The sequence below is a fragment of the Macrotis lagotis genome, chromosome 1 (assembly GCF_037893015.1).
Source record: "Macrotis lagotis isolate mMagLag1 chromosome 1, bilby.v1.9.chrom.fasta, whole genome shotgun sequence".
Classification (NCBI taxonomy): Eukaryota; Metazoa; Chordata; class Mammalia; order Peramelemorphia; family Peramelidae; genus Macrotis; species Macrotis lagotis.
The window spans coordinates 42,116,261-42,137,797 of NC_133658.1; the positions used below are offsets into that span (position 1 = coordinate 42,116,261).

The following is a 21,537-nucleotide window of genomic DNA, read 5'->3' on the forward strand; positions in this document are numbered from 1 at the left end:
TCTCTTTCTATTTTACCATCTGGTTCTAGAAGGTCCAGTCTCTCTTTTTTTTTTAAATCATGACTTTCAGGTAGTCCAATCATTTCTAAATTATCTCTTCTGGATCTGTTTTTCAGGTCAGTTTTTCCCAATGAGATTATCTTCTAATTTTTCATTCTTTTTTATTTTAGATTTTATTAGATTAATTTTTATTAGATTGTTTCTTGACTTTTCACAAAGTCAGTGACTTTCCTTTGCTCAATTCTGTATTTTGAGGAACAGTGAACTTTTGTATCTCCTTTTCCATTTGGTCATTTCTGCTTTTTGAAGGCACTCTTCCCCTCACAAGGCTTTTTTATACCTCTTTTACCTATTTGGCCCAATCTGGCTTTTAGCTTTTTGTAAGGCAATGGGGTTAAAGTGTCTTGTCCAAGGTCACACAGCTAGGTAATTATTAAGTGTTTGAGGATGGATTTGAACTAAGCTTCTCCTGATTCCAGGACCAGGGCTCTATCCACTGCACCACCTAGCTGCCCCCCATCTGGTTTTTAAGATGTTATTGTCTTTAATATTTTTTCGTCTCTTTCACCAAACTGCTGACTTGGTTTGCATGATTTTCCCTCATTGCTCTCATTTCTCTTCCCAGTTTTCCTCTCTCTCTACCTTCCTTATTTGGGTTTCAAAATCCTTTTTGAGATCTTCCATGACCTGAGACCAATTCATCTTTTTCTTGGAGGCTTTGGATGCAGGAGCTTTGACTTTGTTATCTTCTTCTGAATGTATAGTTTGCTCTTCTTTATCACTGTAGTAACTGTCTATGATCAGATTTTTCTTCTTCTGATGGTTGCTTATTTCTCCAGCCTATGATTTGATTCTAACACTTTGTTAAGGTAGGGATTTGCTTCCAGGGTGGAGGGCATGTTTTTTTTTTCAGGTTTCAGAGGTACTTCTAGAGACTACAAGTTCAGTTCTTCTAGGGTAGCATGATTTAAGTAGAGGTTTTTACCCCTCTCCTGGCCTGTACGCTGGTCTGTGGATAACCACAAGCACTCCTTTCTGCCCTGGAACTTTGAGGAGGGTCCCTGCTCCCCTGTTATGTATTTGCTCCTCTTCTTCCTGGGACTGTGACCCAGGACTGAGACTCAGATCTGAGTAAGGGCAAAGTAACAGAGTCCTACTTCAGTGATATCCCCTTACCCCCTTACCATCTCTGGGCAGAGAGAGCTCTGGAGGAAGCTGCCTCTGTTGATAGAGTAGCTCCCAGGGATTGTTCCTATTCTTCTGGGGCTGGGGCTGTGATGCTGAGGCCTGCACTGGACTGTCCTCTACTCTCACTCTGGTGCAAAGTTGTCCTTGCTGACCTTCCAAATTGTCCTTGGCAACCTCTGAGAGGTCTGGAAACTGCCCCCCACTGCCACTAACGCAGTTATCCAGCTGCCTGTTCCTGGATTGCTGGAGCTGGTCCAAGCTGATGTGATTGCCCTGCCCTGTGCTTCTCTCACCCTGGTGCACAAGACCCTACCTACTGATCTTCCAAGTTGTCTTGATCTGAAAAATTGTTTCACACCCCTTTTTGTGGGTTCTGACACTCTAGAGTTTGTTTGGACTCATTATTTAACATGTAGTTTGGGGGAGGCTCAGGTGAGTCCCTGCTTTTACTTCATTATCTTGGCTCTACCTTCATTAGCAAGCATTTATTATGTGTGATCCAAGGCAGATTTGGGACTGGAGAGGACCTCAGAGTTCATGGGGATTCAACCCTTGCATTTTGTAGGAGGTTGAGAAACAAGCACAAAAAGAGGATAGGGTCATATTTAGGGCTGAAGAGGATTTCATAGGTCTGTCCCTTCCTTTGAGACACAAGCTAGCCATCAACCTCAAAGACCGGATTCACATCAATAGGCTACATGCTCAGAAGACAGTTGGCTAATCCCAGGAATAAGGGTCCATCCTCTGGGTCTGGAAGATGAGGTCCTCCCTTGTCTCATACACTTCCAAGCTCTGGGATCTTGGCCAAGTGATCTTTTAAATCATCTTTTAAGATAGGGATAATTATAGGGCAGTGCTGTTTTGAACATCAACTGAGATAACATGTAAAATGTTTGCAAACCTTAATGCATTTTGTGAATGCTAGCAATTATTGGAATCCTAGTTTTATAGCAGGAGGGGTCCTTGAGATCTATTTGACCTGCCCAATGTCCCACAAGTGACCTCTCTGATTCTACATCCAGTGCCTTTTGATCAGCTCCCAATGAGATGCTAAGTTTTGCCTATGTTCATTTAGTAATACCCGTGAATGAATCACTAGTGTTTTTATGTGCACACACACACATACACATTTAGGGTTAATAAAGCTTTTTAATTAATAGCTTTTGTGGGCCAATACTTCTTTGAACACTAGGATGCAGTTCCTGCTTGCTGTACCTAACAGCTCACCCCTCTGATAGCCTGGATTTAGCATCTATGATATCATTTGGGGTGTTGCTGATTTGACACCAGCTCTCCACTAGTTTCCATCACCATCAAATATGTGTGATTTTGGGAGGGAGAATTTTTTTTTTGGCCCCAAGGCCAGCCCTGACTCTACAAAGGATTAGCAGTGGCTCAGATAAAGACTCTGTCTAGCTATTTCAGTATCCCTGCAGGATAGAAAACCCTGAGCACAGAGAATTTTGTATTTTCTCATTTCTTGTTGTCCTTGTTGCTATTTTTACTGTGCCTGACCCCTTATGAAAATTATTGGCTCATTCTTGTCAGGTCCCCTAGAATGGGCTCCTGCTTTTCCCTAGGGTGTATTTCTGTGGCATAATTTTGGACCTGGTAGCTCCTCTAGACTTGATAGGCAAAAACTGTAGAGGCCAAGATGATTAATTCAGTGGCCAGATATTACTATGAAATAACATTAATTACATTATAATGTAGAATATAGCAAAGCTTAAAAAATCTCATTTTTTTTACAAGATTTCTGCAAGGCAAATGGGGTTAAGTGGCTTGCCCAAGGCCACACAGCTAGGTAATTAAGTGTCTGAGGTCAAATCTGAACTCAGGTACTCCTGACTCCAGGGCTGGTGCTCTATCCACTGCACCACCTAGCCGCCCCAAAAATCTCATTCTTTTTTTTTTTCTTTTTTTCAGGTTTTTTTTGGGTTTTTTTTTTTTTTTGCAAGGCAAATGGGGTTAAATGGCTTGCCCTAGGTCACACAGTTAAGTAATTATTAAGTGTCTGAGGTCGGATTTGAACTCAGGTACTCCTGACTCCAGGGCCGGTGCACCACTTACCCGCCCCTATAAAACATATTTTTAAAAATTGGAATAGTAAGTTTTAGTCTGCATTCGTACTCCATGGTTCATTCTCTGGATGAAGATGGTATTTTCTATCTCAAGTCCTTTTGAATTGTCCTTAATTATTGTACTGCTGAGATGAACAAGTCCATCATAGTTGATAATAACACAGTGATGCTGTTAATGTGTACAATGTTCTTCTGGTTCTGTTCACTTCACTCAGTATCAGTTCATGTAAATCTTTCTAGGCTTTTCTGAAATCCACCTGCTTATGATTTCTTACATAACAATAGTGTTCCATCATATTCAAATGCCACAATTTGTTCAGCCATGCCCCAATTGATGGACATCTCTTCAATTTCCAATTTTTTGCCACCACAAAAAGAGTTGCTATGAATATTTTTGTACATATGGGTCTTTTTCCCTTTTTTATGATCTTTTTGAGATACAGACCTAGTAGTGGTATTGCTGGATCAAAGGGTATGCACAGTTTTCTTGCCCTTTGGGCTTAGTTCCAAACTGCTCTCCAGAAAGATTAGATTAGTTCACAATTCCATTAACAATTATTTTGACCAATCTGATAGGTGTGAGGTGAAACCTGAGTTGTTTTAATTTGCATTTCTCATATCAATAGTGATTTAGAGCATATTTTCATATGACTTCAGACTGCTTTAATTTCTTCATCTGAAAACTGTCTGTTCATATCCTTTGACCATTTACCAATTGTGGATTGACTTGTATTCTTATAAATTTGACTCAGTTCTCTATATATTTTAGAAATGAATCCTTTATTAGAAATACTAGTTGTAAAAATTGTTTCCCACCTTACTGTTCTCTTTCTAATTTTGGCTGCTTTGGCTTTATTTGTGGAAAAACCTTTTAATTTAATGTAATCAAAATTATTCATTTTTGCATTTTGGAATGTTCTTTATCGTTCCTTTGCTCATAAACTGCTCCCCTTTCCATAGATCTAAATTAATTCTTATTCTCCTAACTGGCTTACGATATCGCTTTTTATGTCTAAATTCTGCACCCATTTTGACATATATTTGTATAGGATATGAGATGTTGGTCTTTGCCTAGTTTCTGCCATCCAGTCTTCCAGTTTCCTGGAAGAAAGAGTAAATTCTTATCATAGCAGCTTATCAAATAGTAGATTACTCTAATCATTTACTATTGTTTCTTTTGTACTTAATCTGTCCTACTGATCCAGAACTCTGTTTCTCAGCCAGTACCAAATAGTTTTGAGGACTGCTATTTTAATAATATAATTTTAGATCTGGCATGGCTAGGCCACCTTCTTTTGCATTTTTTTCATTAATTCCCTTGATGTTCTTGACCTTTTGTAACTCCATGTGAATTTTGTTACTATTTTTTTCTAGTTAAAGTAATTTTTTGTAGTTTATTGGTATGGTGCTGAACAAGTAATTTAATTTAGGTAGAATCGTAATTTTTATTATATTAGTTTGGTCGACCCTCGAGCATTTGACATTTGTCCAGTTATTTAGATCTGATTTTATTTGTATGAAAGGTGCTTTGTAATTGTCTTCATATAGTTCCTGAGTTTGTCTTGGCAAATATTTTATGTTGTCTATAGTTACTTTAAATGAAATTTCTCTTTGTATCTCTTGCTGTTGTGCTTTGTTGGTAATATATAGAAATGATGATGATTTAAGTGGGCTTATTTTATATCTTGCTGCTTGACTAAAGTTGCTAATTGTTTCAAGCAATTTTTAGTTGATTTTCTAGAATTCTCTATATCATTATATCATCTACAAAGAGTGAGAGTTTTGTTTCTTCATTGTCTTTTCTAATTCCTTCAATTTCTTTTTCTTCTCATTGCTAAAGCAAAAATTTCCAATACAATATTGAATAATAGTGGTGATAACAGGCATCCTTGTTTCACTCCTGATCTTACTGGGAATGCTTGCTAATGGTTTTAGATAGCTATTATTTGTAATTTTAAGAAAAACTCCATTTATTCCTATGTTTTCTAACATTTTCAATAGAAATGGGTATTTTGTCAAAAGCTTGTTCAGCATCTATTGAAATAATCATGATTTCTGTTAGTTTTGTTATTGATATGATCCTACCTCATCATAGAATTTTACCTTAGTGATAACTTGCTGAAATCATTTTGCAAATATTTTATCTAAAATTTTTGCATCAATATTTTTTAAGAAAATTGTTCGATGATTTTTTTCCCCCTCTCTTTTAACTCTTCTTGGCTCAGGTATCAGCATCTTATTGGGGTCATAAAAGGAATTTGGGGTGGCTAGGTGGTGAAGTGGATAGAACACCAGCCCTGGAGTCAGGAGTACCTGAGTTCAAATCTGACCTCAGAAGCTTAATAATTACCTAGCTGTATGGCCTTGGGCAAGCCATTTAACCCCATTTGCCTTGCAAAAACCTAAAAAAAAAAAAAGAAAAGGAATTTGGCAGAACTCCTTCCCCTATTTTTTCAAATAGTATATATAGAATTGTAATTAATTGTTTAAATGTTTGGTAGAATTCACGTGTGAATAGAATTGGCCCTAGAGATTTTTTTAGGGAGTTCATTTATGTCTTGTTCAATTTCTTTTTCTGAAATGGTCTTACAAAAAAAAAGTTACTTGTGAAATGGTCTTACTTGTCTTTTTGGTTACTCTGGGCAATTTATACTTTTGTTAATGTTCATCCATTTCACTTAGAATGTCAAATTTATTGACATTAAATAGCTCTTAATTTCCTTCTCATTGGCAGTGAATTCACCATTTTCATTTTTGATACTGGTAGTTTGGCTTTCTTCCTTCTTTTTTAAAATCAAATTAATCAGAGGTTTATCTATTTTATTTCTTCTTAGTTTTATTTATTAGTTCAATAGTTTTCTTACTTTAAATTTTATTAATTTCTCCTTTTCAGAATTTCTAAATTGGTATTTGATTGAGTATTTGTTATTTGTTTTTTTTTTCTAGCTTTTTTAGTTACATGCCCACCTCCTCTTTCTCCTAATAATTACTTTGGCTATATCCCACAATTTTTGATATGTTGTCTCATTATTGTTATTGCCTTGGATGAAATTATTAATTATTTCTATATTTGTTGTTTGATCTACTCATTCTCTAAAAATTAAGACATTATTTCATTTCCAATTAATTTTTAGTCTATCTTTCCATGGCCCTTTATTACATGTGTATTTTATTGCATCATGATTTGAAAATGATACATTTAATATTTCTGTCTATCTGTCTTTGTGAGATTTTTATTCTATAATGCATGGTCAATTTTTGTATTTGTGCTTTGTATCATTGAGAAAATTTTCTCCATTCAATTTTCTCTAGAGGTCTATCAAATCTAACTTCTCTAAAAGTCTATTCACTTCCTTAATGTTCTTCTTGTTTATTTTGTGGTTAGATTTATTTAATTCTGGGAGAGGAGATTGAGTTCCCCCATCAGTAAATTTTTGCTGTATTTTCATGTAATTCATTTAGTTTCTTCTCTAAGAATTTGGGTGCTATGGTGCTTATATTTAGTACTGAAATTACTTCATTGTCTCTGATATCTTTTAGGAAGATACAGTTTCCTTCCTTATCTTTAAATGAGATCTATCTTCGCTTTTACTTTGTCTGAGATAAGGATTGCTACCTGTTATAAATGGCTCATTAATACTTAGTCCAGAGTGATTAAAATGTTTGTTTTTTTCATTAAGACATCTTACTGGGGCAGCTAGGTAGCATAGTGGATAAAGCACCGACCCTGGAGTCAGGAGTACCTGGGTTCAAATCTGGTCTCAGACACTTAACAATTACCTAGCTGTGTGGCCTTGGGCAAGCCACTTAACCCAATTTGCCTTGCAAAAACCTACCAAAAAAAAAAGACATCTTACTAAATGGCACACCTCTCACAAGGGGAGAGGGGCCCTGAAATCTTGAAATACTAGATGTTATATACACTTTGAAAGTGTTGGCGGTTCCCCTTCATGCCAATCATAGGCTGGCGTCACAAATCTAATTGATAATTTGCCCCTATACATTTTCTCCACCCTGCTCACTATACTTTTTTTTAGTGTTTTTTTTTTTTTTGGCAGAGCAATGGGGTTAAGTGGCTTGCCCAAGGCCACACAGCTAGGTAATTATTAAGTGTCTGAGGTCGGATTTGAACTCAGGTACTCCTGACTCCAGAGCAGGTGCTTTATCCACTGAACCACCTAGCTGCCCCTTCCCCGCTCTTTATACTAATGAACAAGAACAACTACTTCCTTAACCAGGTGCAAAGGACAATAGCACAGACTCCCATTCAACCCCTGCAAAGTTGTTTTACCTTTTCCCTTTGTCTTAACTCTCTTTCCTGTAAATAATTTGGCATCTCTGGAGTTTCCACAAAGACCAGACATCCTGGCTTTTGTAATGTATTATCCTCACAGACATCTGTGTAATACCCTTTTTCACCCTTGTGAAAGCAAAACCTTGATTCTTTCCCATATTACCCTACCTTTTTTCACTTCAGCTGAAGGATAATATATCTTGCTCCATTCTTTTACCGTTACTCTGTGTGTATCTTCTACTTCAAATGTGTTTCTTGTAAGCAACATAATGAAGAATTTTGGTTTTTAATCCATTCTTCTATCTGCTTCTTTTTTATGAGAGCTCATTCCATTCACATTCACAGTTATAATTACTGACTTTATTACCCTCCATTCTATCTCCCCTCCATTTACACTTTTCTTTGCTTTTCACCCTATCCCTCCTCACTAGTGTTTTGCCTCACCACCTCCCTCAATCTGCCTCCCTTCTATCAGTCCCCCTCCCTTTTCTTTCCCTTTTCCCCTTTTTCTTTTGCCCCTCCTTTTTTTTCTCCCCCTTTTATCAATCTTTAGCCTCCACTTGGCTCAGTCTATTATTTAAAGAATTATTTCTTTTTAGTTAACTTTTGCATCTCCTTTTGCATTTGGTCAATTCTATTTTCTAGGAGTTGTTATCTTTTCCCTTTTGTTTTTGCATTTGTCCAATTGTTATTTATTTATTTATGTAGGGATTTATTTATTTATTTTAGGTTTTTGCAAGGCAAATGGGGTTAAGTGGCTTGCCTAAGGCCACACAGCTAGGTAATTATTAAGTGTCTGAGAACCAATTTGAACCCAGGTATTCCTGACTCCAGGGCTGGTGCTTTATCCACTACGCCACCTAGCTGCCCCAATGTCCAATTGTAATTTAAAGGAATTATTTTCTTCAGTCAGTTTTCATCCTTCCTTTTGCAAGATGTTGAATTTCTCTTGCATTTATTTTCTCAATTTCCTTTTTCATTTATTTTTTATTTTTTTAGGTTTTTGTAAGGCAAATGGGGTTAAGTGGCTTGCCTAAGGCCACACAGCTAGGTAATTATTAAGTGTCTGAGACTGAATTTGAACTGAGATCCTCCTGACTCCAGGGCTGAGGTCCTCCTGACTCCAGGGCCGGTGCTTTATCCACTACACCACCTAGCCACCCCTCCTTTTTCATTTATAAAATCCATTTTGAGTTCACCCAAGAAGATCTTTTTGGGCTGGAGACCAATTCATATTCTCCTCTGCAGCTTCACATGTGCTTTTTCTGCCATCCTATTCTTTTTTTCTCCTAATTGGCTTAGGGCATCACCCTTTATGGCCAAATCCTGTGAATAAATATCCTTTGAAGATATAGCAATGATAAAAGCACAAACTTTTCCCTCACCTTCAACACCTTGCTTTCACACCCTGCCCCCCCTCAAGTTGTTCTGTAGAGATGGGGGCTCAAATTTAGATCAGTTCCTACATAGCATTGGACTCACCAAGTTCATGTCCATATGTGGCTTGGCTACTATGTAAATCTGTGTCTCAGCTACTGCTGGGCTGGGTTCTGAAGATTACTCCTGAAGGTCATTCATTGGTCTTCCCATTGTCCATGCTGGGCTAGGTGCAAAATCTGGATTCTTGGATGAACAGAAGCTCACTCTTGTGACTTTTTTTTTCAAAATTTACCAGGTGGAGTCTCCAATCCCTTCACACAAAGCAGAAGAGAACAAACTCAGAAGCAAAATGAGGAAGGGTCCATTTTACACTGCCACACAGCAACCTTAGTGGCCTGGGCTGAAGCAGTTTTCCTAGGACACAGTCAACTGCCAAGTTGTCAAACCAAGGGTAGAAGCCAGGAGGGATGGCAGTGCTCTGGTAGCCTGTCTTTCTAAGAGGACCCTCAGTTCCAGTTGTGCAGTCAAGGTGGTTAACAGAATGAAACCAGTTACAGAATATATCTCCACATATGCAAGTTCTTCCAAGGCACTTCCATTATGGATGATCATGATATGACTCTCCTGAAAACAGGCTCCTCTGACTCTTCGCATGAGGAGACAAGGTTGGAGGTTATTTTTAAATACTTATATCCTCAGCATTTGGCATTTTTGATTTGGAATTTTAGTGCTTTGCTTTTTCTCCCTGAAGGGCAGTCCCCACTGATTTCCTTAATAATTTGAGTCCTCTCAAGGTCTCCAAGTGATTTCCAGTTTTGGAAGTTTCATTCAAGCAGAATTTTGTCACGTATACTAAGAATGAATGAATGAATGAAAAGATTGTATTAAACACTTTGTTTTAGACTCATCACATATCCTCGATCTTGTTTAGGTCATCTGTCAAAATGGTTTACTAGGGTATGGCCATGGGTGAGAGTTGAATGCTAGGTAGACAATGAAGGTGAATGAATAGCCCTGAAAAAAGCTGGTAAGTCCTCACACAGGACTTTAAAATGATAAACAGTATCTATCTAAAACCATCTGCAAGCATTATCTTTAATGGGGATAATCTAGAAGCCTTACCCCAATAAGATCAGGGGTAAAGCAAAGATAAAACCCATTATCACCACTATTGTTCATACTGAAATTATAGTTATAGTAATAAGAGAAGAAAAAGAAATTGAAGGGATTAAAAAAGGCAATGAGAAAACAAAACACCACTCTGTGGATGGTATGATGGTATATTTAAATAATCCACTAAAAAATCAGGGAAGTAATTAATAATTATAGCAAAGTTACAGGATATAAAATAAACCCACATAAGTCAACAGTATTTCTCTATATTGCCAGCAGTAAGAAATAGAAAGAGAAATTCCAATTAAAATAATTGCAGACAAAAGATAATTGAGAATCTGCCTGTCAAGACAAAAGAATTATATGAAAATGATTACAAATATTTTTCAGACAATTAAAATCATTTCTAAATAACTGGAGAAATATTAATTGCTCAGGGACAGGTTATACCAATATAATAAAAAAATCACAATTCTAATGAGCAGAACCAGAAGGACATTGGACACACTAACAGCAATTGTGTGATGATCAACTATGATAGACTTGTTCATCACTGCAATTCAATAATCAAAGACAATCCTAAAGACTTGTGATGGAAAATGCCATCCGCACTAATAGCATGGGAAATACCACCAGAGAATGAAGCAACTATGGAGTCTGAATGCTGACCAAAATTCGCTATTTTCAATTTTTAAAATTTATATATTGTTTTTCCCCCTTCTCATGGTTTTGGTTTTTCTTCCCTTTTTGATTTGATTCTTCTTTCTTTTTTTTTTTAGGTTTTTTTGCAAGGCAACCAGGGTTAAGTGGCTTTGCCAAGGTCACACAGCTAGGTAATTATTAAGTGTCTGAGACCGGATTTGAACCCAGGTACTCCTGACTCCAGGGCTGGTGCTTTATCCACTGTGCCACCTAGCTGCTTCTTTCTTAACATAATTAATATGGATATATGTTTAACATTGCTTTACATGTATAACCTATTTTAGATTACTTTCTGTCAGGGGATGGGGGGAGGTAAAGAGGGAGAAAAATGTAAAACTCAAAACCTTACCAAAAAAAGAAATCATTGTTGAAAACTATCTTTGCATGTAATTGGAAAAATAAATAAATAAATAAGGATAATTCTACCTAGATTAATTTACATATTCAAAACCACACTGAACTACTATTCAGTGTTACCCTTCAGAGTTAGAACAACTTTTTTTTTAACCTCACTATCTTCCCCTAAATCTGAATCTTTTTTTTTTTTTTTTTTTTTTTTAGGCAAATGGGGTTAAGTGGCTTGCCCAAGGCCACACAGCTAGGTAATTACCACACAGCTAGGTAATTATTAAGTGTCTGAGACCGGATTTGAACCCAGGTACTCCTGACCCCAAGGCCGGTGCTTTATCCACTACGCCACCTAGCCACCCCTGAATCTTCTTTTAGACCAGGGTTGTTAGGGTTAGCTAGATAGGGTAACCCTGGAGTCAGGAAGTGTTTGAACTCTGCTTCTGAAACTTGGTGCTTGCTATCTGGGTGACCTTGGGCAAGTCACTTAACCTTGATTGCTCTACAACCAGGGCCATCTCCACTCATCCTGATTCATATCTGGCCACTGGACCCAGAAGCTCTGAAGGAGAAAGTGAGGCTGGTGACTTAGCACAGCTTCCCTGTCCGACTCCTCTACTCAAATCCAATTCATTTGCTTGTCATGGGATCACCTCCCTGATGTCAAGGTCTTCTTTGACAACAAAGAACAAATATTATCAGCTGTCTATGGTGGGATTTTTTTTATTTTTATTTTACTTTATTTTTTTAGCAGCTTATGAATATCAGGTTTTAGTTCTGAGTTGTGAGTAATGTTGCTCTAGGTACCAGTTCCTCTTTATTGTTATTTTCTGAATTCTGCCCTGGAATCCAATCTTAGGGACTTCTCTCTCTAAGCCTTAAGTCCCCCAGTTATGCTGTCTGAAAAAGTTCTTGCTCCCATTTATTTTTGCTGCTCTATGTTTATTTGATGGTGATTTCCTGACTGTTTTGGAGGAAATCTGGAGAGCCTGGAAATTTCTGACCTACTGTTATCATCTTCCCAGAATACCTTATTAAAATTTTGTTTTTTAATTCATTCTGCTATTCCTCAATGGGACTTTTCTTTCTTTCTTTTCTTTTTTTTAAGGTTTTTGCAAGACAATGGGGTTAAGTGGCTTGCCCAAGGCCACACAGCTAGGTAATTATTAAGTGTCTGAGATCAAATTTGAACTCAGGTCCTCCTGACTCCCGGGCCTGTACTCTATCCAATGCATCACCTAGCCTTCCCAATGGGCCTTTTCGAAACATGTCAATATAGGAATTAACATCAGCAATATCCTTTATGTGATTTATCTCTTTTCTCTCCTCACCACAATTCTCAAGTTAGCTGCTATTATTATTATTATTACTATTATAAAGATGAAGAAATTGAGGCTGAGAGAAGTTTTGAGGTGTGTCCAGGATTATATTGTTTGTAAGCCCTTTTATGAGATAGAATTCAAACCCAGGTCTTCCTGATTCTCCTCTAGGCTAGTCTGAGTTCAAACTTAAAAAATAAAAATCTTAGCAACCCTATAGTCTTTTTTAAATCTATTCCCAAAATTTATCTTTAAAATAGTTGTGCCCTAATTCACTCACCTTAGCCTACAAAGTTTACTCTTAGAAAAGATGAAGAACATGACAAAGGGTTACTTTAGCAGCTTATTCCTCTAGCATCCTCAGTCCAACCCTCTGAAGCATCATCAGGTAAAAAATTTTGTTACCATCTGGTCCAATAAAACTGACCCAACCTGTCCAATGCCAACTGACTATGGTCCAGTCACCTGAGGGTCACAGACAATACTTACAAGGATAAGGGTCCATTTTCCTCTCTTGCAATGTGGAGGGACTCAGGCCAGAGGCCAGGTTCCTCTGTAGCAAGCTCAGAGAAGAGGATGGGCACACAAGGGCATTTAATAAATGATAGTGACTGGGCTGTTCCTATGATGTAGGCTCTAGGGGAGGCCCCAAAGGATGGGCACACAAACTGAGGCCTGCACCTGTCCATTTCACTATGGGAGAGGAGCAATGAAGGAAGGTTGAGGAGAGATGGGGCAGCAGCTTCATTCAGAAGCCCCCCTAATCTCCCACCCCAGAGGGTCAAGAAGGGGTGTTGTACTCATGAGGAAGTCAAGATGGAGGCAACACCTTCTGGGACCCTACAAATAGCCTGTAGCAGGAGCATGCTTAGGATGCCTTCGTCCTTTTTTCAACATCTCATTTGCTGCCTGAGGGCAAGGGTCTTCCCTCTGCCCTGCCTTCCTCCTCAATCCTCCCTACAAGTCACCCATAAGCACACCTAAAGAGAAATCTAAAACTCCAATTTTGGGGACAAGATCACTATTTGGGGAAAATGGCTGGGAAAACTGGAAAGCACTTTGCCAAAATGGGTTCATGACTTAGACATAAAGGGTGAGACTTACCATAATCAAATTAGGGGAGCATAGAATAGTTTACATGTCAGAACTATTGGAAAAAAGAATTTAGAACTAAACAAGAGATAGAGAGGATCATAAGATATAAAAAGGATAATTTTGATTACATGAAATAGCATTTGCATAAACAAAACCAATGCATCAAAGATTAGAAGGAAAGCAAGAACCTGGTGGAAATTTTTTTTATAGGAAGTTTTTCTGATAAAGGTCTCATTTCTCAAACATATATCAAACTGAGCCAATTTTCTTTTTTAGTGCTAATAAAGTTTTTAAGGACTGGTTCTCTGAATAGAAAAATATAAGCATAACACTTTCTTCATCATTTAAATAGACAATCAACAAATGATGAGATATCTTAGATGACTCAAGCTGACTACAGAGCACTTTTAATTGATTTTCTTTATATTTTCCCTTCTAGTTCCCTCCACATTTCCCACTAGGCACTCTGCTTTATGACTTTTCTGGAGAAACTCTATCAAGTCTTACTTCTCCAGGAAACTCATTGGTAAATCTCATTATCCTGAAAGATTGAACCTGCCTATTCACTTCAATTGGAGGACAGGGCCATGAGCTCTTGGCCATATTTAAGGAAAAGGCTCAGAATGGTTTCTTTCCATTTCCCAATAATTACACTGCTTTTGGACTTCTTTGGAACTGTCCAATATTCCCCAGGGATGGGTACCCCCACCTTTTGTGTGTTATCTTCCTCAATTAGATTGTAACAAACTGAGCCAAATTAATAAGAATAAGAATCATTCCCCATTTGATAGTTAAAGGCAATGAACATGCAGTTTTCAGAAGACATGAAAACTATGTTTAGTCAGATGAAAAAAATGCTGTAAATAAACATTGATTAGAAAAATGGAAGTTAAAACTAAGCTGTGGAAGTTAAAACTAAGCTGAGGTATCACCTCACATCTACCAGATCGGCTAATATGACAGAAAAGGAAAATGATGAAGGTTGGAGGGTGGGAAATTGGGACACTAATACAATGGGCAATTAGGTGATGATATAGTAGATAGTGGACTGAGTGGGGTATCAGGACTTTTCTTCTTGAGTTCAAATATGACCTCAGACACTTACTAGCTGTGTGACCTTGGGCCAGTCACTTCACCTTGCTTGCCTTGATTTTTCATCTAGCACTAGAGTGTTAGGGGTCAATAGCAGTAGAAGTCCACTGAGTAGCACACAGATGTAGAATGATAGTGACCTGAGGAAAGGACTCAAGGTTGAGTCCTCAGTGCAAAGACAAGCACCAGCTAGGTACTTGAACAACACCAGCTGTCCAAACCTGTAGAAAATTAGACCTAAGGGGAAGTTCATGAAAGGGAAAGGAGCTTCCAGTGTAGGAGTGGCAAGTAACCACTTTGGTACACACATTCTCTACGTGTCTCTCTATACATCTAAGCTTGTTCAATCTTCCCCTTGGACACTGTCTATTTGTGGTAAAGTGTGACCCTGGGGTTTGGTGGTAATATTTTGTTATCAACTAATCCTTCTTACCAAATTTTTTTTTTCTAAAAGATTATTAAGTCTTGTTGATGAGTTGTTAATGGAGAGTGCTCTGTTGAGGTCTCAGGAGCTGTGGTTCTAGAAGTATAACTCTACTTTGGAGAACACTGAGAGAGTAGTAGTCACCCCTCACAGGATTCCAAACTGCAAATAAGAGCATACATTAAGGGAAAGGTTCCAGAAGTGTTCTGTTAGAAATAAAACTTTGGACTTAAGGAAAATAAGTGGATTTCCCAGGGTCACACAGAGCAATTTTGGAATGTGGATTCATGAACTCCTATCCTGCTTTTGACTTCAACCTATGCTAGTATTTTTTTTCCCCATGCCTTTGAATTGAATGCTTTCTGTTGTCCATTTCAATTTTTGAATTCCTAACCATCCAATAAATCCTTACCTCCTCCTGGAAACTGATTCCTTTCACATTCAAAAGATAACAAAATTCCTCCTCCCCCACCCCATACTTCACATTTTATTTTACTTTATTCCCCTGCGATGTATTTATAGTGGATTACTTTTATGGCGCACACAATCCTGTTTTCTAGAATATTGTGGACTTAGATTCATAGGATGAGGGATTTTTTTTTTTTAGGTTTTTGCAAGGCAAACGGGCTTAAGTGGCTTGCCCAAGGCCACACAGCTAGGTAATTATTAAGTGTCTGAGACCGGATTTGAACCCAGGTACTCCTGACTCCAGGGCCAGTGCTTTATCCACTACACCACCTAGCTGCCCCTACTCTGGCATCTTTGTCAAGAAAATCTCAGATGGGGTTGTGAAGAGTCAGGCAGGACAGAACAAAAACAAAAATGCATTGTTGGAGGAGTTTCGAATTGGTTCAGCTATTCTGGGGAACAATTTGGATCTATGTTCCAAAGGCTATAAAACTGCATGCTGTTGACCTTGCAATAGTACCACCAAAACCCCCAAATAGACAAAAAAGGAAAAAGGACATTTTTCTACAAAAATATTTATAGCAGCTCTTTTTGTGATGGAAAAGAATTGGAGATTGAAGGGATATCCATCAATTGGGGAATGGTTGAATAAGTTGTGGTATATCAATTGTGATGGAATATTATGGTACTATAAGAAATGATGAATAGGATGGTTTTAGAAAAACCTGGGAAAACTTACATGAACTCATACAAAATAAAGTGAACCAAGCCAGGAGAACATTGTACACAGTAACAGCAATATTGTAAAATGATCAGTTGTTAATTTTACTCCATTACAATGTTTACTATTTTATTCCATATTAGCTATTTTAGTCCATACAATGAAAAGGTGTGAGCCCCAACTGCTAGATTCTGCTTCCTTCAATAAACAGCTTTACATTCCCCTCCATTCCTCTCTTGTTGCTGCCTTCTTTATACAAGGGGCTTTCCAGCCTTACATTTGACCTTATACCCAACACTGATGACAAAAACCCTCTGACCATATGTTTGGTCAAAAACCTAAATTTCCACATTAGGCAAATCCAAAAATGTGTGTCTCGTTTCGCAGGAGTCTATTGCATCTTTGTCAGGAGCTGGACAGCATTCTTCATCTTCTATCTTCTGGAATCATAGTTGGTTAATTGGTCATTGAATTGATCAAAGTTCTTAAGTCTTTCAAACTTTCTCATTTTTAGATTATTGTTATTGAATAAACTGTTCTAGTTAAGTCAACAAGTGCTTAATATGTGCCAGACATTGAGTGAAACATTGAAAATGAAAAAAAAAAGGATCCAGTTTCTGATCTCAAGGACCTCACAGTTGAATGGCAAGAAACATGCAAAAGTTATGTACAATCAAGAAATGCTGTATATAGGATAATTTGGTGATAATCTCAGAGAGAGAGAGAGAGAGAGAGAGGGCATTAACTGTCCTTAGAGGAGTTCCAGAAAGACTTCAAGATGACGTGGTGGATAGAGCACTGGCCCTGGAGTCAGGAGTACCTGAATTCAGATCCAGGCTCAGACACTTCATAATTACCAAGCTGTGTGGCCTTGGGCAAACCACTTAACCCCACTGCCTTGCAAAAATCTGAAGAGAAAAAAAACAGGAAAAAAAAAGACTTCTTATAGAAATGGATAAGAAAGCAAGAATTAGAGAGCCTGGTTTCCCTGTAGCAAACTTGCTGAGTGTCATCTAAATTGAGTTTCTTAAACTCCTTTCCTGATCTATAAAGGGAGATGGCCCTGGAGGTTCTTCAAAGTTTCCTCCAGCTCTGAGAGTCTATGATAACGAATATTTAGCTCTCAAAAATTAGAAATTCACCTTTGACATCTGTGAAAAAGACCTCCTTTTACTTGGCCTCACCTTCCTTGGTCACTAGACGTCGCTGTTACCTCACAAAGAGCCCAGAATGACATTTCCTGAGCATCCCTTTTGTAAAAAATAGAGAAAAATGCCTTCATGTTAGTGGATCCCACAAACCTCCAGCTTTAGTAGGGCCCCCTGTGGTCCTCTTCAAGAGCAACAGGGCCTAGGGATCATTGTTTTCTTTGAACTTTTACTGTGGGCTCCCAAGAGCATAGTCTTAGAGGTCTAGAATTCATGTCTGCCCTACTTCTAAAAAATTGCATGTTTATGGGTAAATTTTGTTTGTAAATCACCTACATTTCCTATTGTTTTTCTTCCTGCCCCTCATCCTTTATAATAGTACTAATAGTGAGCATCTACTGTGTGATAAATTTTTTACAAATACCTTATTATATTCTCATATCAACTCTGGGAAGTAGGTGCTATTATCCTCATTTTACAGATAAGGAAAGAGTGGGAACAAGTTAAATGACTTGTCAAGGGCCAATACAGCCAAAAACTGTCTGAGATCATATTTGAACTCAGATCTTCCTGACTCCTGGTCCATGACTTTATTTACTATGCTATCTAGCTTCTATTATCACATTCATGTACAATTTATTGAGCCATTCTCTAGGTGATGGGTATCTATTTTATTTCAAAATTTTGCTGCCATAAAAATAAGACTATAAATGTCTTGGTGAATACATGACTCTTTCTTTCTTTCTTTCTTTCTTGGAGTGGTTGCCTAGCAGTGCAAGAAACTGCCCCACTATTATTTTTTTTTCTTTTGCTAATTATTTATTTTAGGGGCAGGAGGATCTGAGTTCAAATGTGACCTCAGACACTTAATAATTACCTAGCTGTGTGACCCTGGGCAAGTCACTTAACCCAATTGCCTTGCAAAAGCAAAAAAAATTTTAAAAACCCAAATTATTTATTTTTACAAACATTTGTTATCTCTCTTTCTCACTTTCATCTTCTATTGAATAATACAAAAAGAAAAAAGAAAGCTTTCCTAATGGTCTAATCTCAAGAACAAATTCTTCTATTGGCCATGACTAAAACTGTTTGCCTCATTCTGCATTTTAAGTCATTGAGCTCTCTGGTAGATGACTCTGCTTCAGTTTTTTCTTTTTATTTAGTATGTTATTTTCCCCTAGTTACATATAAAATTTTTTTTTAACAATCAGTTTTAAAACTTTGACTTCCAAATTACCTTCTTTCCTCCTCAACCTCCCCATGTTATGTTATACATATATAGTAATGCAAAACAAGTAAAGTAAAAAAGGTAAGCTTCAATTTGTATTCAGACACCATCAGTTCTTTCTCTGGGATGGACAGCAACTTTCATCCTAAATCCTTGAGTGCTCTTGGATGATGGGATTACTGGGAATAGCCAAGTCATTCAGTCTTACCATATTGCTGTTATTTTGTACATAGTACATTTCCCTTTGCATCAACTTATGAAGTCTTTCCAGGTTTTTCTGAGAGCATCCTGCTCATCATCATAATCACACACCACTCCCTGTTCAATGGTCCCACTTGATATAGAATAAGAAAAGACAGAGACTTTGAACAAAACAAGTCTTGTTAAGGGCTAGGGTAGTTTGCTGAAGAGTTGATCAAAATCAAACAGATAGGTTCATATGAATAGAAATGGAAAATTATGTTGCATGATTTGAGATATACACACATATACAGATAACATGATAAAATCATTTAGTTTTGTTCACAAAATGGAATATTTCAACTCTGTTTGGTCAAAGATTGTATATTAAGGAAACTTTTCAACTCTGAAGGTCAAAGATTGGGCATTTTATCATTGTCCTCCACATAGTAACTAATGATCTATGGCAGCAGGGATGGAAGACATATGATAGGGCCAGTTGGTGACCTAACACAGATTAGAGTCTCTCCCTGAAGTTAAAATGGGCAGTGGCTCACTGGCAATTCTGAATTTTAGGTCCATTATATCCAGAGTTGACCTTAGATTGATGACTCATTTTGAAAAAAAAAAATATTAGCATCAGAATTGGTCCCTACCACCTAACATTAGTGTAAAAGTTAGGTCTCCTATTGCCTTGAAGTATACATGAAGACATGATAGATGGGATAGGTGAGTCTTGAACATGGTGGGAATGATTTCATGGAAAAACTGGGTTTCATATCCTGAAATTTTCCCCAGATTCTTTCCATGTGGTATCAGTTTTGCTATTATTTTGTCATTTGCATACTTTTGGATATTAATGATGACAAATGTTGAGTTAAATTTAGGTGATCACTTTTTTCCTTTGTTGACCAGTCTCTTATTTCTAGCTATAAACATTATGGATACAAGAAAGACGAAGAAGGGGTAGCTAGGTGGTGAAGTGGTTGGAGCACCAGCGCTGGAATCAGGAGGACGTGAGTTCAAATCCAACCTCAGACACTTAATAATTATCTAGCTGTGTGACCTTGGGCAAGTCACTTAACTTCATTGCCTTGTGAAAACCAGTAAATAAACAAAAGAAAGAGGAAAATCTTTTATATATGTATATATATATATATATATATATATATACATATACATTCAAATAATCCTTCTCAGACTAAATTTTAAGTAAACTAAATATTCCGACTTTACTTCAAAGATAACCTTTATATTCCTTTTATTATTGAAGTTTCAAGCAACTGTGCCCTACTTTTTCTCCAAAACAACAAAGCTACACCTGTTAGTCTCCTCCTGAGTGTTGTAGATGACCCTGTTAATGTGGTTTAGCAAGCCACTTTTACTAGTGGTACCTCATTGCTTTTCTAATATTTGCTTTATAAGGAAAATGGAATTGTGGAAATGGCATATTGGTTAGGAGCTCAGGATAAAGCCCAGCTTTTCATTTCCACTTTATGACTATTGCAGGAATAACTAATTTCACTTTTCTGAGATGGACCTCTTTGCTGTTGGAGAACAGAGGCACAGAGCCCTGGAATCATCAACTCTGGCCTTGGACATTTATTAGCTGGGTGACCCTGGTGCAAGTTACAATCTCAATTTCTTCCACTGTCATATGGGGATAATTAAAACACCCCTCTCCTAAAGCTGCTACAAGGATCCAAGAAATATATTTCTAAAAGCCCTGGGCATACGATAGATGCCAATGAAAGGCTTATTCTCTCACCTCTCCTACTGCGCCCTTCTATAATGAATGTCCATTTTATAACTGACTTCATTTGATACCTTTTTATCATCTGGCACTCACAGAAGCTCAGCTTCCCATTGCACCTCTGATTATCTTGTATTGATTGCATTTTCTTTTATGGACCCCAACTCACCCATTCTAGCCAGGAAGTTACTCCTCATTGCCATGTCCAGACTTTTTCTCTGCTGCTATCACTCAGCAATCTCTCCTTTGAGATTCATTCTGTGAAAGTTTATCATCCAGCACAGATCCTGGGAGAGTTATTTAACAGTCTAGGTAGAAAGCTCAGTCTTTTCTCAAGGACTTAATTCTTGTCTAACAGTATTCTCTACCCCAGAATCACAGAATTTTAACATATATCACATACATATGTATGTGAGTATATATGATATATACACAGATAATTACATACATGTATGTCTATCTTGCCATCACTCATAACTGTTCCATTCACATGATATCTGACCCTAATCTCCTTATCATTCCATTTCTCTGTACTTAATTTCTATTTTTTTTTAAATTGTACATGCACAATCATGTTAAATATATTTGTGAAGGAAGAATTGGAACACAAAGGAAAAACCATGAAAAAGAGAAAAGAAAAAAAAATTAAAAAAAAAGGATGGGGCAGCTGGATGGCATAGTGGATAAAGCACTGGCCTTGGAGTCAGGAGTACCTGGGTTCAAATCCGGCCTCAGACACTTAATAATGACCTAGCTGTGTGGCCTTGGGCAAGCCACTTAACCCCATTTGCCTTGCAAAAACCTAAAAAAAAAAACAAACAAAAAAAGGATGACTCCATATTATTTCTCCAGATGTGGATGGCATTTTCCATCACAAGTCTTTTGGAATTGTCTTTGATCACTGGGAAACTTGGTGGTGCAGTGGTTAGAGTACTAGCCCTGGAATCAGCAGAACCTGAGTTCAAATCTGATCTTAGGCACTTGATACTTTTTAGCTCTGTGACCTTGGGCTAGTCACTTAACTGATTGTCTCACATCCAGGAATACCTCTCGTTGTCCTGAT

General features: G+C 37.5%; 1 protein-coding gene across 2 annotated transcripts in view; it reads right to left on the reverse strand.

Annotated features, from left to right (window-relative positions):
* Positions 1-21,537, reverse strand: part of SLC38A7 (solute carrier family 38 member 7) — a 35,551-nt gene that overhangs the window by 13,113 nt on the left and 901 nt on the right. Inside the window, exon 2 of one of the 2 annotated variants that reach the window (XM_074199071.1) lies at positions 9,046-9,254. The gene's annotated coding sequence lies outside the window, so the exon portion shown is untranslated. Of the gene's footprint in view, positions 1-9,045; positions 9,796-21,537 lie in introns of both variants that reach the window. The other variant, XM_074199064.1, reaches the window with a different exon arrangement.